We start from the raw sequence: 16,275 nt of genomic DNA on the forward strand, positions 1-16,275 counted from the left end.
CATCCAGGTGAGGATGGGTGCGGGGTGTCCACGCAGGGCTGTGGGCAAGAGGAGTAGCAAGAGTATTCCAGGCAGAGAGGGAGGCAGATATGAAGGTCTGGAGGTGAGAGGGGGTCTGGCACACGTGAAGAAAAGAAAGTAGTTGTTACTAAAGGGCAGAGAGGGGAGACGAGAGTGGGAAAGAGATGAGAGGTGAGGCAGGAGAAATGAAGGTGATGATGGTGATAATGATGAAGATGATGGTAGTGGTGGTAACTCCCATGTACATATTTACTCGGTGGCAGGCACTGTTCTAAGCATTTCCTACATATCAATCATATCAGTTTCCTTAACCCTCACAACAGCTCTATGAGGTAAGAACACATACATGCCCATTTTATAGAGAACACTGGGGCAAAGGCAGATTCAATACTTGTCGAACGTTCCACTGCTAATATATGGCAAAGCCAGGAATTAAACCCAGACAATCTAGTTTAAGGGTCAGCATTCCTAACCATGACATATTAAGTGAATTTACGGTTTATCTTCACTGAAATGGGGAGCCATTCCTCAGCTTTGTATTGAGGAATATTGTTTCACCATCACTCCTGTACCCCAGGAGTGCATACAGCTAGAGAGAATACAGATAATATGCAAGACGCATGTGCTATTGCCAGCCTCACTAACAGCCTCCCAAGTTGAATCGATCCCTTTGGAGATGCTTCTCAGAAGGCAGCACCACTGCTCATGGTTGCTGAAGTTTTCCATCCCAGCTCATGTCATCCACCTGCTCTGAAAACTGTCATGGGACGACCACTGGGTTTAGACTTGAGAAGGCCACAATTCAAATCTTGGTGCCGTGATTTATCAACTCTGACCTTGGGTAAATTACTTAACCCCTTTGAGCTTCAGTCTCCTCATTATGCAACTAAGATAGTAACCCTTGTTTTGCTGGGTTGCTGTAAGGATGATTAAGGTAATGCAAATAAAGTACTCAACACACCTGGCACGTTGGGTAGGTACATATCCATTATCTATTAAATGAGGACTTCCAAATGGCTTTTATCAGCAATAATAAAACCAAAGGATAGATTTGGTATAAGATTGTCTTGGAATAAGAGTAGCTAAGAACTACACATTTAACTGAATTGTTAATTGTGAGAAATATACGAAGGGCTGACCCAGTGGGAAAGGGCTAGATAATTGGCACCGGATTTCAATTAAAATGAGTCAGGTGCGGAACACTGGGGACTGTTTCAAGCAAATTACTTCACAGTTGGGGGTCTTGCTGGTATGTAGCAGGGGGCAGCTGGGAAGAAACTGGTGCAGAATCCAAACAATTTCCTCTTTATTGAGAGAACAGGGATAGTAAAGTGACCAGATATATTACCAGTGAATTACATCAATGTAGAAGGCTCCATCTTTTCTCAAGAGGGAAAAAAAATCTATTTTTAATTTCCTGAAGTGATGGGATATAGTGAGATGGAAATTTGGGTTCTGTTGCTAACTCTGTCACTAACTTAACTCAGGCCAGCTAATGAGCTGCTGAAGAAAATAGAAGGTGCTGGACCCCACCATTTCTAGGGTCCCTGGTAGTTCAAAATTCAATGATTTCCATGGCTTAAAAATAACATGTCAAAGTATTTTACAGTTAGTAAACTGTTTTCTCACCTCACTTTTTTTTAACTGAACAAGGTGAGATATAAACAAACAAATGTAATAAAAGCATTTACATGTATTAAGTGATCTTTATCACATACTTGTGAAGGAAGCAAGGAAACTATAACTATCCCGTGAGCAGGCTGGCGTGGCTGGCATGGAGCGTGAGAGAGAGAAGGGGAAAATGGTGCCCGCAGAATGCCTCTTTGAGTTTAAGAAGTTTTGTCAATAAGTGGCCGGGGGAGGGTTTTACAAAGGAATTTAACACAGTTTGATTTGTGTTGGGGAAGGATAACTATGGCAACAGTGAAAAGTTGGGGTTGGAGAACTAAGTAATCAAAAATAGGATAACAAGATGGGAGACTATTGCAATATTAAACATAGTAGATGATAAAGGCCTGAATTAGAAAAATAAGAATGGAATTGAGGGTGGGAAATAAGTGTAGACTTGAGAGAGGACACAGAGGGAGGTTCTATACAGCTATTCTTCTCAAATACTTCTGGGAACCAAATAGAATTTAAATAGTATTTATAGTGTTGAGTGGATGAGAAATGGGAGATGAGAAGGTGGTTAGAGGGGTGATGATACTGTTAATCAAAATGGGAACACAGGGTGGAAAATGGGTCTGGACGCGAGGATAGTGCATTTTGTTTTGGACATGTAGAGTTTGCTGTGTCTATTGGGCGTCTACAATTTTACAGGCCGTTGGGAAATATCTATCTGAAACTTAGAGAAATTGTTAATTTTGCTCTTTTTTTTTTTTGGCCACGTGGTGCAGCATGTGGGATCCTTTTTCCCTGACCAGGGACCGAACCGTGCGCCCTGCATTGGAAGTGCGGAGTCTTAACCACTGGACCACCAGGGAAGTCCCGAGAAATAGTTTATTTTAATAATCATTTTATTCTTGGTATTTCTAAGGTCAGTACCCTGATCTGACTAGACCCAGATATAGAAGAGGCTTGCTGTACAAAATATGGCTAATAAGAGTACCCGCTTTGGGCTTCCCTGGTGGCGCAGTGGTTGAGAGTCCGCCTGACAATGCAAGGGATACGGGTTCGTGCCCCGGTCCGGGAAGATCCCACATGCCGCGGAGCGGCTGGGCCCGTGAGCCATGGCCGCTGAGCCTGCGCGTCCGGAGCCTGTGCTCCGCAGCGGGAGAGGCCGCAACAGTGAGAGGCCCGCGTACCGCAAAAAAAGAGTACCCACTTCACAGAGTTGGTATAGGATAGATTAGTTAATACATATAAAATACTTACGGCAGTGTTTGGTATGTAGTAAGGACGTATAATTATTAACTATTACTGACCCCTTCCCCTGACACTCACAAAGTAAGAGGCTGACCTGGACTAGCGTAAATTTATATCAATAAAGACTTAGCAGGCCAAGGAGAAGTGCTAAGATTATAGACATTGAAAGAGGAAGCATGGTACTCTGGAAAGCACAGTCCTAGGAGTTAAAGACCGGAGTGTTTGTCCCATCCTGCTGTTAGCTTATTTCACTTTGGGAAGTCCCTTTTCCTCACTGGGACTCAGTTTCTTCATCTAGAAAGAGAGCCTCACGCTAAGAACCTGAGGTCCCTTCTAGTGATTAATAAACAAATATATTCTATGCTTAATATGTATTTTGTTGACAGCTTGAGAAAAACATTCATTCAGCATTAAACTTTTCAAACACCCTCCAGCACGTCCCAGAGTGAATGAACTATACATTGTATTTGAAGTGGAAATTTCTAGTTAAGTCCCCTTCTCCTCCTGGAGGCTGTTGTACTTGGTTTCGAGGGAAAACATTTCTGACAGTTGTTGCATAAAAGCTCAAGACCAGAAGCCTCCTGGAGCAGAGGCAAAATGAAAAACTGATATTGGATATTTACATGTCTTAGCAGTTAAAATTAACATCCCTTTTAAATTTGGCTTGCTGATGCAAAAGTAGGCATCTATTAAAAAAAAAAAAAGAAACCTTTAAATATGTTTTGGTTTACCAGGACATTTGTAGAGGACGGATCATCTTGGAGTCTTTAACTGAGAATGATAAGGTGTAATTTGGCCATCCAAACCCAACCTACTACAGGCCAAAACACAATCAATAATTTCTAGGATTCATGTGTTTTGAGTAACAAAGTAACTATCTTTATATGAATATGTAAGCAAAAATAGTTGAAACCTTATATATGATATTAGTATCTCCAGCTCTGGCTTTTCCCTTAAGCCTAGACTTATAAATCTATTTGCTTACCTGATATCTCCAGTTGAATGTCCAAGATTTTTCTAACTCATCAGGCTCAAAATCAAACTCTTAATTTTTTCCTCAAAACCTGTTTCTGGGGAGTTTTTCCACTTTCAGTAAATAGTAATACCACCATCCAGCAATCAAACCACTCAACCAAGAACCTATGTGCCAACCAACCTTAATTCTCTTTCCCTCCCACCTCCTGCATATAGTCCATCAGCATGTCTGTTTCTAGCTCCAAGCAGTATTTCAATTTCACTCACTTTTCACTAACTCCACCCCTATCCCCCTGGCCAAGCCACCATTTCTCCTGGGGATACTGCAATAGTCTCTTGATTGGACTCCCTGCTCTCACTCTGGCTCCCCCATTCTTCTCTATCCATTTTCAACCCAACAGACAAAATGATCTTTTCAACAGGTATTTTAGATCATGCCTCTCTCCTGCTAATTTTTTTCCATTGGCTTCTTGCTGTACTTTGAGTAAAATCCAAACGCCTAGCCATGGCTTCCACCCATCCTTCTGATTCCATCTCATTCCACTCTTTGCCTTCTTCTCTGCCCTACAGGCACAAGGACCTTCATTCTACTTCACTTAAAGCCAGTTCCCTCCAGCCTTCGGGCCCTTGTATATCCGCTGTCTTTCTGACTCTGGTGCTTTTCCCTAGCTCTTCTCACATTTGATCCCTCATTTTCACAATTCTCAGCTTAAAGCGCAATTCCTCAGAGAGCTCTTTGCTGACTACTAAGAGCTACATTTCCATGAGAGGTGCCCACCTCTGACTGATCATCTGTCATTAGACAGATTTTTTTTTAATATCTTTATTGGAGTATAATTGCTTTACAATGGTGTGTTAGTTTCTGCTTTATAACAAAGTGAATCAGCTATACATATATATATATATATATATCCCCGTATCTCCTCCCTCTTGTGTCTCCCTCCCACCCTCCCTATCCCACCCCTCTAGGTATACACAGCTTTTTTTAAAATAAAAATTCTTGGGTCTCACTCTCGAAGATTCTGATTCAGTGAGTCCAGTTTAATCATCCATTCTCACCCTAGATGACAAATTCCTTCTGAAAAGGACTCTGATTATAACCTGGCTTATAATAATTATGTAATAAATGGTTGTCAAATAAATTTTAATGATTTAAATAAAAATCGATGTGTTCTGATAGTTATAATCATTTAGTAATTCAAGAAACATCATTAGGTATCTATGTAGTGCTCCAGGTATTAGAGGTATGGATGTAAAAGAGACAAAGTCCCTACTCACAGGAAGCTTTTCTTAGAGTGGGTGAGATGATAAACGAGGAAAATATCAGGTGGGCCTACGTTCTATAAGAAATTAAAACAGGATGTTAAAGATAGGCTGGAAGCCTACTTCCTACTGACCCGTTCTCTTCATTCCAGGGCTCTGTCCACCATACTGCACTTTATGCACAGGTCTCTGTCGATACTAGTGTCTCAGAACCGTGTTGGGCTGTAGGTATCACGCTGGAGGAGTCTTTGAAGCCCGCAGCCCCGTCTCGATGCCCTTGAAAACATTGTTGCTGAAGAATCACTCACCTCCACATCACACAAGTGCCAAAAGTGCTCAGGCAAAGGGTAAAACTCTGGGGCACGAGGCTAAATTCTTGCCCTCAAGATCTGCTTCTCACCTCACGCTCTAAGCTCTCTGTTCTGAGACAGATGTGTGTGTGATTCCAGACTGACAGATTCCCTTAGATTGGGGTCAGATTTGAAGCTGAGGTCTTTCTCTGATGAATGGTGGTAATAGTTTGCTCAGCATATCCTCCCCTTTGAAATCAGTGCACTGATTGCAAGTATTCAATTATTTAAAAAAAACTTAGTTTTCTGGGTCTCTTTTTTTTCTTTATTGGGATATAGTTGCTTTACAATGCTGCGTTAGTTTCTGCTGTAGAGTGAAGTGAATCAGCTGTATGTATACACATGTCCCCTCCCTCTTGGACCTCCCCCAACCCATCCCACCTATCTAGGTCACCATAGAGCACCAAGCTGAGCTCCTTGTGCTATACAGAAAGTTCCCACTAGCTATCTGTTTTACACATGGTAGTGTATATATGTCAGTCCCAGTCTCCCAGTTCATCCCACCCTCCCTTCCCTCACTCCGAGTCCACACATCCGTTCTTTATGTCTGCATCTGTATTCCTGCCCTGCAAATAGGTTTATCTGTACCATTTTCTAGATTCCACACGTATGCATTAATATACGATATTTGTTTTTCTCTTTCTGACTTCATTCTGTATGACAGACTCGAGGTCCATCCACATCTCTACAAATGACCCAATTTCATTCCTTTTTATGGCTGAGTAATATTCCATTGTATATATGTACGACATCTTTCTCCATTCATCTGCCGATGGACATTAAGGTTGCTTCCATGTCCTGGCTATTGTAAACAGTGCTGCAATGAACATTGGGGTGCATGTATCTTTTTTTTTTTTTTTTTTGTGGTACGCAGCCCTCTCACTGTTGTGGCCTCTCCCGTTGCGGAGCACAGGCTCCGGCTCCGGACGCGCAGGCTCAGTGGCCATGGCTCATGGGCCTAGCCGCTCCACGGCATGTGGGATCTTCCTGGACCGGGGCATGAACCCGTGTCCCCTGCTTCGGCAGGTGGACTCTCAACCACTGCGCCACCAGGGAAGCCCCACATGTATCTTTTTGAATTATGGTTTTCTCAGGTTATATGCCCAGTAGTGGGATTGCTGGGTCATGTGGTAGTTCTATTTTTAGTTTTTTAAGGTAGAATCTGAATAATTTTTAAGTGAACACGTATTGTAAGAACAATTTTAAAGTTATTGAAGAAGTTTTAACTATTGAATTTGAGGTTTGTGTTACTTCGACAATAAAAAACAAGAAGCTACTAAGGAAGATTAAAAATATAGTAATGTTTATAGGAAAACCGAATAAATTTGAATAATCAAATTTTCAAACATTATATAAATCCATTCGGTATTTACTGAGTGTCTTCATTGTACTAAGTTTTAGGGATGCATTGGGGGAAAAAGCAATGCTTCTGCCCTCAGTGACCTAGAATCTACCAGAAATTCTCAACTGGGTATGGAAATGTGGGGAAGAGTGAGGTATTTTTTGTTCTTAAAATGTCATAGTTTGGGATCAGCTTTGGTGTTAATCATGCAAGGCTCAGGCGTGTTAAGTCCTGCAAACTCTGGCACAGTCATACACAGTGAAAAACTGTCCTTCGAAACATGCAATAGCACCTGCAATAAGAAATACTGGATCAACACCATTTTTCACATAAATATGCTAATTCCAAATGAACCTTAATGAGATTATAGGGTATGTGAAAGGGGTTCTTGGTCTCCCCCCCCCCGCCCCCGCTCTGTCGACCTCATTAATAAGCACTAAAATCAGTTTTAAAGGAAGGAAAAAACTGTCTCCAGAGACACCCCTGTCAAATGGTACATTTCTAAAGCATCTGAAAGGCTTGAGTAGGAATAAGATGCTAATGGAATTATCTTGGTCAAAATCCATTAACACAAAACTCAAATTCTGGCTGCTGCAGGCAGGACTCCTCTGATGTTTGTTTCACTGTAGCTCCTCAGGATAATGATATTCTTTTGTGTTTTGGCTTATGTGTATCTTGGCATCTGACTGTTGTCCATAATTACATCTTAGCGTTTATCTTACTTATTCCTCACCTAAAAATAAGCTCAACGTGTCACTGTCTAAAACCTCCCAGAAACAGATTTTCTGAGTTCAAGCAAACTGTGTCAAGGGCTCTTAAATCTTCTCTCTCCAATTGTTTCACCAGCCAAATCAAAAGGAGGAGATCTGCACAGACAAAAATATTGAAAATTGAACTGTATTTACCACTTTCACTGAGAAATGATATTTATTAATCTATTTTCCCTTCAAAATATCTTTTACTTTTGTTCTTTCTTTTCTAATTTACTACCTTAGCCCTAAGTCTTGATCTAGACTATTGCAGCAAACTCCCTCCCAACTATTTGTTTTGAAAAATTCAAACTACAGAAAAATTGAAAGAACAGAACAATGAAACTCCGTATTTTCATCAAGATTTAACAGTTGCTAATATTTTGGTATGTTTACTCTCTCTCCCTCCTTCTCTCTCTCTTTCTCTGCCTACCTCTCTGTCTCTCGATTGATATCTATCTATCTATCTGGCTCAGAAGAGAGAAGAGACACACACATAAACACACACATCTTTTTTTCTGAGCCATTTGAAATATGTGGCAGACATCAGGCCACTTCCAACCTAACATACAGCAAAACAACTCCTCAATGTAAAGATATTTGCTATATAACCACATTACCATTGTTATACCTAAGAAAGCTAATGATAATTCTATATGATCCAATATACTGTACCTATTCAAATTTCCTTAACTGTCCTCAAAATGTCTTTTATAGTTTTTTTTCTCTTCAACTGAAGATCAAAGCAAGGTTTTGTTTCTTCCTTCCTTCCTTTCTCTGTCTCTTTTTCTTCTCTCTTTCTTTCTTCTTCCCTCCCTCTCTTCCTTTTTTCTTCTTTTCTTTCTCCCTTCCTTCCTCACTTCCTTCTTTTTTTTTTTTTTTTTGAGTTCAGGCCAGATGCTTATAGACTGTTTCACATTCTAGATTTATCTAATTGTTTCTTCCTGATCAGAATCAGGTCAAATATTTTGTCACAAAATCTTGTGAGTAATATTGTCTACTTCTCACTGTATCACATTCCGAGGACAAAATGTGAGATTGTCTCACTATTGGTGATACAAAGTTTGGCCCCTTGGTTAAGGACCACCAGATCTCTCCATTCTAAAGGCACCTTTGTAAACACAAATCTGTGGGGTGATTTTTGAAACCATGTGAATATCCTTTTTCCAATAAACTTTCATCTCAGTTTTTTTTTTTAGCATCTACTGACTATGCTTGCCTGAAACAATTATTTTATTGAGGGTTGGAAAATGGTAATTTTCTAATTCTCTGTTTTTTCTAGAATCATTAGCTGGTAATCTAATGATTACCAGTAGAAAGATTATCTAAATAAAAAGAAGGAGATAATTCAATTTACTTACTCTTGTGTGTTGTTTTAATTTTCATCGTCCTTTAATGTTTTATTATTATTTTTTAAGGCACAGAAATAACTCAGGCTCATTTCAAATAATTAAAACAACACAGAAGAAAAACAAATAAGTATCTCCTTTCTACTCTAACTTTTACGTAACCACTGATAATAAATTAAATATATGACTTCTACACATTTTTTTCCACACATATATAAATAATATCCCCAGCTATATTCCTGATGTCTAGAATAGTAGCTGGCACATCCAAATGATGGAATATACTGTATTTCTTGGAAAAAAATCTGTATAAGTGGACCTGTGTAGTCCAAATCCATGTTGTTCAAGGGTCGACTGTATATAGGTACACAAGCACATATATTTATCTCCAAATATAGTTATTATTTTTAAAAATAAATCAACTGACACTGTATTGTATAATTTGCTTTCTTTTTCCATTTAAATTACCTTTTTATGAATAAATGTCACCAACTAGACTCTAAGCCTCATGAGGGCAGTTCCAGCCATTGTTTTAGTCCACATGTATTCCTAGGATGTGGCACAAATTCCCTTCCTCACAAACTATTATGGAGGGTGATTGCAATTACATGTGCCTGATGAATTTCTTCCTTTTCTCTGAAGAGGACTTGAGAGTCCTATTCCTCTAAAAAAAGCATTATTAACCAGCTTACCAAAAAATTGGTGGCCAATTCCAGTGGCTAATAATGAAAAGAAGACAAACTAGAAAAGAAAGTGATGAGAATGAGTGGAGGAGATACAGAGGACCCTGACAAGGAGGCAATCAGCTTTCCTTGTACGGTGGGGTTTTTCTATGCTGGAGCTGCCATCTTGAATGTGGCCTCTTTTGGGAAGTGGTAGCTGGACCACACAAAATATAGCCTTAACTCTCTGAGTCAGTGATTTTCTTAAAAAGTTTCTTTCTGGTCATTTGGAGAACTGGAAGAAGCAACAGAATCAGTTCAAAACTCTTCTGAAAAGACAAACTGCATAAAATCAAAGGAGTGAGGAAGAATGGCTTCTTCTGTAATTACCTCTCCTTCCTCACTTCCTTTGTTCCTTTAAGCATATATCAGGGCTTCATAAATTAGCCAAGGCTGTGTGCAGTCTTTTACCATCAATCCCAAGTGAATATTGTAAGCATCAGAAAATTTTCCATTTACACAGTCAGGGAGGTATTTTCAGTCATTTAAATCTTTTCTAATTACTAACCAATTCCCTCCTTCCAGCCCTCCCAATTTAGCGCACAGAACCTAGCTCCCTACAGAAAACAACTCCCCAGCAAAGTCTAAGTTTCCATGGTTAGTTGCCAGAGCTCTGGATGTGAACAGAGCCGAAAAGCCACACTCCCATAGTTAGAGAAAAATCACCAAGAAATCAGGTTTCACCGCCATGGTGCAGCTCCTAGCACAATGTAAATGCTCAGTAAATAATGGGAAGGAGGGAGAAAGAATCAGGAGATGAGACAGAAAAGAGGGAGGGACTAAAGAGGGAAGAAATCCAGTGAAATCGGCTTTCCTTAAACTGTGACCAGAAATTTAAATGTGGAAGGAGCTTACTAATAAAGATAATACTAGTACTGGAATATTGAGCAGGAGGGTACTGGGTACTGTGCTGGGCTTGTTATTGCAAATTCTCCCAAGAACTTTGCTGAGCTTAACTTTTACAGGAGGAAACTGAGGCACAGAGAGGTTAAAAGCTTCCAAGCCAGCAGAGCTGGGATAAGAGCTCCAGTCTGTGATATACTAACTGCATGCTTTCTCCCCTACACTTGAGCTGCCTTCTCCTCCTGTAATACATACTGGCTGCCTCCTCCTCCTGTAATACATACTGGCTGCCTCTAGCCTCAGGCTGCAGGCGACACTCTGACAAGGCACCCATGCCAGAGCACTGCTCAGTGGATGCCTCCCCCGCCCTCCCCGCCAACCCCTACACCACGTACCACAAAAGGATGCCTTGTAACAGCCGCCCCAGCTCCGGCAAGTACCTGTGGGCCACTTTGCCTTTCCATCTCCTTAAACCGCCCCCTCTAGGCATGTTGTCACAGGCCTGCTTTCTAGGGGTCGCTCCTTCATCTCCCATGGGTCAGGGCAGGGGCCAGCCCCCCTTAGCAGCTCCCCCACTTTGGGCATTAAGGAGCGCTCGACTCCTCCCACTGCCCCCCCAGCATCTCAATCAATGTCAGAGCCTTTTATGTTCCTGCGGCCAAGTTGAGCACCTCCCCACCCAGCTCACTCCTTGAACTGAACTCTACATTTGGGCTGGTTCCATGAAAGGCTGGCTGCAGGCTGCCCGCTTCAGGCTCAGCCACAGCTTGAGAGGACGACCAGCATTAACTCCGTAAGGGGTGTGGGAGGTGGGGGAAGGGGAAGCAGCAATGGAGCTGTCTGAGACCCGAACTCTCAAACTCCATCCACTGCCCTAGGAGTTGCCAGCATCCGAGTAACATGTACAAAACTAGCCTTTGCTGTTCTTGGCACTGGGAGTTCCGTAGAACCCAGACATGTAATTCCAGATTCTTTAAAGTCTCCTTCCTCTATCTTTTTCCTTCACCATTTAGTATTGCATGCAGTTTTCTACTGCAGTTTTCTCTTTGGCCAAATACCTAGCCACCTGGAAACGTTACCACATCCACTGCCCTGCAGAGGTGGAATCCCTTGATTCTCCGTTTCTCGCTCTCCCCCCTCTTCCTTTTCCTTCCTCCCCCATCAGGGTCTCACCTCCGTGATCCTCTCCTGATCGCTCTGCAGCTGCATCTGTGACTACATTCCCTTTGCTTCCCGCCTCCTTACCTTTCCTCGGTGGCTGTCTCTAGTCCCTCCTGCTGCTGATCCCTCTCGCCTTTCTCCTACCCCCTCCCCCTGACTGATCTGCTTTGTTACTACATCCTTCTTTTGCTTGCTTCTCTGGTTGATTTCTCCTGCTCCTTTGGGAGGACAGCCTACAACTTATTGTGTCTACCACCTAATGCAGAGTTGCTGGAATTGGTTGCCCCTTTGAAGTCCAAACTGACTTGCTTCAAGAGCCTATAATTATGCTATTAAAAAAAATTTTCTTATTCCAACATTAATAAACTGAAACATTGAGTTAGCTGTCAAATGCAGGCAAGCCAGAGGAACTTGCTCTTTAACTGAAATAAAATTCTTTGCTCCCATTTTGAAATGCCATCTCAGGCTGTCTTGTTTATGTTTAATGCTCTGTGACTCTAAGTCAAAGACAAAGCTTAAGTTAGGGTTTTTCTACATTGGGCTTCTGGGGAAGCTCCCTAGGATTTATAGGGCCATGGAGCTGCTGTAAAATATTTTTTTTTAAACCTATTTGTTTTTGTTTAGTGTAGAGCCCTGCTATATATCAAGGAACTGATTGAATGCTCACACTCCTTCTTAAAATTGTTGTTACATGCTGAATGTTCTAGATTCCAAGTTTGCCTCCTCATTTGCCCCTTGTTCCTTATGTGGTACCAGCCAGTCAACAGCTTAACTTTGAGCTTTTTTTTTTTTTTTTTTTTTTGCGGTACGCGGGTCTCTCACCGTTGCGGCCTCTCCCGTTGCGGAGCACAGGCTCCGGACACGCAGGCTCAGCGGCCATGGCTCACGGGCCCAGCCGCTCTGCGGCACGCGGGATCCTCCCGGACCGGGGCACGAACCTGTGTCCCCTGCATCGGCAGGCGGACTCTCAACCACTGCGCCACCAGGGAAGCCTAACTTTGAGCTTTTGAGCATGTGCATAGCTCAAGGTTTACATCACCTCCATGGTAACCTTCATTTCTTACCCATCCTTTGTCAACAAGCATGAAAACAATACTGCGTCGGTATAATTTTAGTATGAACCTCAGATACAAAATACAGGGTTGAAAAGCACTTGGGGAAAAGTCACACTGGAGACATGTGAAATGACGGATCGAAAACTATGAAAATTAGATTAGAGTATGCTTGCACGCCACCCATTTGCAGGGAATGTATCTGTTCTAAATATTGCTTGTCCTCAAAGTCAGGTATAATGAGAAAGTCAGGTAAACTAGGAAAGAGGTGTGGTTTTTTCTTTTTTGATGGATAGGAGACAAAATAAATGTGCATAAAAGCATAAATCACTAAGAAAAAGTATGTGGAATTGTACAATGTGCTTTCAGGATAATGCATGTAAAAGTATCTGTTGTATGTATGAAAAGTGACCTTTTTGTTTTCTGCTGGCTTGTGGGTGTCTGGCCACGTAAACTTCCTTTCTGCAGCACTAATCCACTTTAGGATTAGTGAATGGGTGGGGTTCGCAAAGCAAAAAGCTTGTATTTGGCCTTCTGCCACCTAGAAATTCCTGCCTAATCTTGATTTTTATTAATTGCTGTGTGCAAAAAAACAAAAAACACAAAAACAAATCCAGTTAACTTTCATATTTCCTTAAAGTACATTGTTCTGCACTTATTTATATGTGTGTGTGTGTATATATTCACATAATGTATGTATATTCACATATATATCCTATGTATCAAAATATAGATAGGTTAGGATAATTCACTATTTCAGATTAGTGCTTTTACGTTCTGATAGGTGGCAAAATCCAGGGATAGTGTATTTTCAAGAATACTCAGTGGATGTGGCTCTAGCTTCATCTATTTACAATTGTTCAAATGTTCAAAGGGAACATCTTCCTTCATTTATTAAACAAACAAATGAACAAACATATTGTTCAAGGGAGTCCATGAAGTCCCATTCAGAGTTATGACTCTGTGACTCAATCATGTGGTTAAAAAAAAAAAAAAATATATATATATATATATATATAGTAAGATGTTTGATTCTGCAAAGAACTATGTACCTATTCTGCCTCCCTCCATTGTAAAAGTCATTCATTTATTTACTCACTCAAACATTCATTCTAGAAGCACTTGTTTGGGACTTAGTACGTTTCAGGTCCCATCCCATGTCCCACAGATACCAAGATTATTTAGATACAACCTCTGTTCTTGAGGAGCTCAGGGTCTATAAGAAGATTTCCTGCTTTATAGGATTTCATCTCAAAGGCCTAATTGTAGAAAGTTAAAGTTTTCATGCAAAGAACTCAACATGTATCTATACTATTAAGTGCTGATAATAATTGGTATTTCATTTGTTTTTAAACCATGAGTGTTTTTCTTAAATTGTCTTTATCGTTTATTTATTTTATTTTTATTTTTGGCTGCGTCGGGTCTTAGTTGCGGCGCCCAGGCTCTTCGTTTTGGTGCACAGGCTTCTCTCTAGTTGTGGCGCGTGGGCTCCAGGGCCTGTGGGCTCTGTAGTTGTGGTGCGTGGGCTCCAGAGTGTGTGGGCTCTGTAGTTTGCGGCACACAGGCTCTAGCTGAGGTGCACGGGCTCAGTAGTTGTGGCACGCAGACTTAGTTGCCCCGCGGCATGTGGGATCTTAGCTCCCTGACCAGGGATCGAACCGCATCCCCTGCGTTGTAAGGCGATTCTTTACCACTGGACCACCAGGGAAGTCCCGGTATTTCATTTTGAGGAATTGTTTTCCTTTCTCCCCCCTCCCTCCCTCCCTCCCTTCCTTCCTTCCCATATCAATGGGGGCAGTGTAATAGAGGGGAAAGAGTATGGGTTTTGTCCAGCAGATTTAGGTTTGGAATTTTGGCACTGTTCCTTACCACTGTGTCATCCTGGGCAAGTGACCTGCTCTGAGACTCCATTTTCACATCTACAAAGTGATGATAGGAATATCTACTTCAAAAGAGTTGTAGAATCATATTGGTTGAATAAGATGATACATATAAAAACCTACTCAGTGGATGGTGGAACTTACTTTTAATAGGGAAACTTGGAAAGTATACCTGCTTTGTTTAACATCCTTTTAAAGAATAAACCAACAGAGGTAGCTTTTTTGGTCTGAACCTTCTGAAGACTCTTTACATAATATTATCTATGGCTGTAACCTGTACTCAAGAGTTGTAGGACCAAGACATCTGTGAGGATTCTATGGGTACTAGAGAAATATGAATCCACATAGTCTGAACCATACAAAACTGCCAATATTGACATGACCTACAAAAATGGCAGTTTCGTATGGTTCAACCTAATACCACTACTGATACCATTAAAAGCACATTTCAGTTTTGTACTTTGTAATGTGAATGTCATATAAAATTTTTAAATTGGGTTATTTCCCGGTTAAAAATATTTAATGAGTAAAATTCATGTCATTTGTTTTTTAGATTAAGGAAGAAATGGTAGAATAAGTCTGCTTGGTTCTCTTTTCCAGAGTAGTTTTAGAAGGTTCAAATTTTGAGTTTGTGAAAATTTCAGCCTCAGGCATTGGGGGAAGGGACATGAAAATCCATATGTATTGTTGGATGTTAAGGAAAAGAGCAAATCTTTGACTATTTTAAGAGAACAACATTAAGATTGTCAGCTAATGAGCTGAAACTTGTTCTGACTGTGATACATTACTAAGCAAAGATTAGAGGAAATTAGTATAACAGAGAAAGAGAGATCCTTTTTTTTTTCGTTTGCTACATATGTGGGAGAGACGGAGGATTGGGAGTGTGTAGGAGAAGTGTTGAGAGGATATGTGGGAGAAGAATTGTTTAAAATGTTCAAAGGGAACTAAAATGAAGATAGGAAAATGTACGCTGGGGTACGGGTTTCCAAGGGCAGCTACTCAGACAAGTGCTTCCAGTACTTTCATCAGCACTAGTAGCTTTTGAACTTCCATCTGTGCTGTCTGCTGGGCTGGGAGTACTCTGTCTGCTCGACAGTCACAGGTGATCCTGTCACCCTGGCCTTGGGAAGCCCAATTCAAATCCTTCTTCGTCTAAGAAATTCTCCCTAGCAAGTAAAGGGAATTTACATCCTCTATCATCAAAACTAAAGCAAAGAAAAGTACTTCTATTTCTTCTAACTCTCTCTTCCCAAGTGTTCTGTAAATGGTTTATGCTTGTGTCTAGTAGCAATGTGTGGGCTAGGAAATATATTTATACATCTGACATGGCCTTAAGACCATATAGTCTACATTTATAGAATGTCTATAACTTGCCAGAGGCTGTGCCCTCTACTGGAATCAATAAAAATAAGATTTGGATTTGCTACCAGAGAGATCACAGCCTTATGCTGTGATCTACACCTTTGAAATGTAAAAATGTACTCATGCTATGAAGGACTCTACCATGTTTCTGAAATTCCTTCCTCATAGGGAGTATTGGGAATCCTTTAATTCTACCATGTAAGAGTCATTGCTCTAGCTTTAAGCTTGTTATACTATTAAAATCTCAATATAGTTGCAATAACACTTCGCCGTTTTCCTGACATTCAACTTCAATGTGAACTGCTGCATCTGATTTCTTTCAAGAAATAGAAGTAGGTTTT

General features: G+C 40.9%; 1 protein-coding gene across 26 annotated transcripts in view; it reads right to left on the minus strand.

The window, feature by feature from the left end:
• DLG2 (discs large MAGUK scaffold protein 2) overlaps positions 1–16,275 on the minus strand; it is a 2,016,902-nt gene that overhangs the window by 321,761 nt on the left and 1,678,866 nt on the right. The window lies entirely within an intron of this gene.

The sequence above is a fragment of the Globicephala melas genome, chromosome 8, assembly GCF_963455315.2.
Source record: "Globicephala melas chromosome 8, mGloMel1.2, whole genome shotgun sequence".
NCBI lineage: Eukaryota > Metazoa > Chordata > Mammalia > Artiodactyla > Delphinidae > Globicephala > Globicephala melas.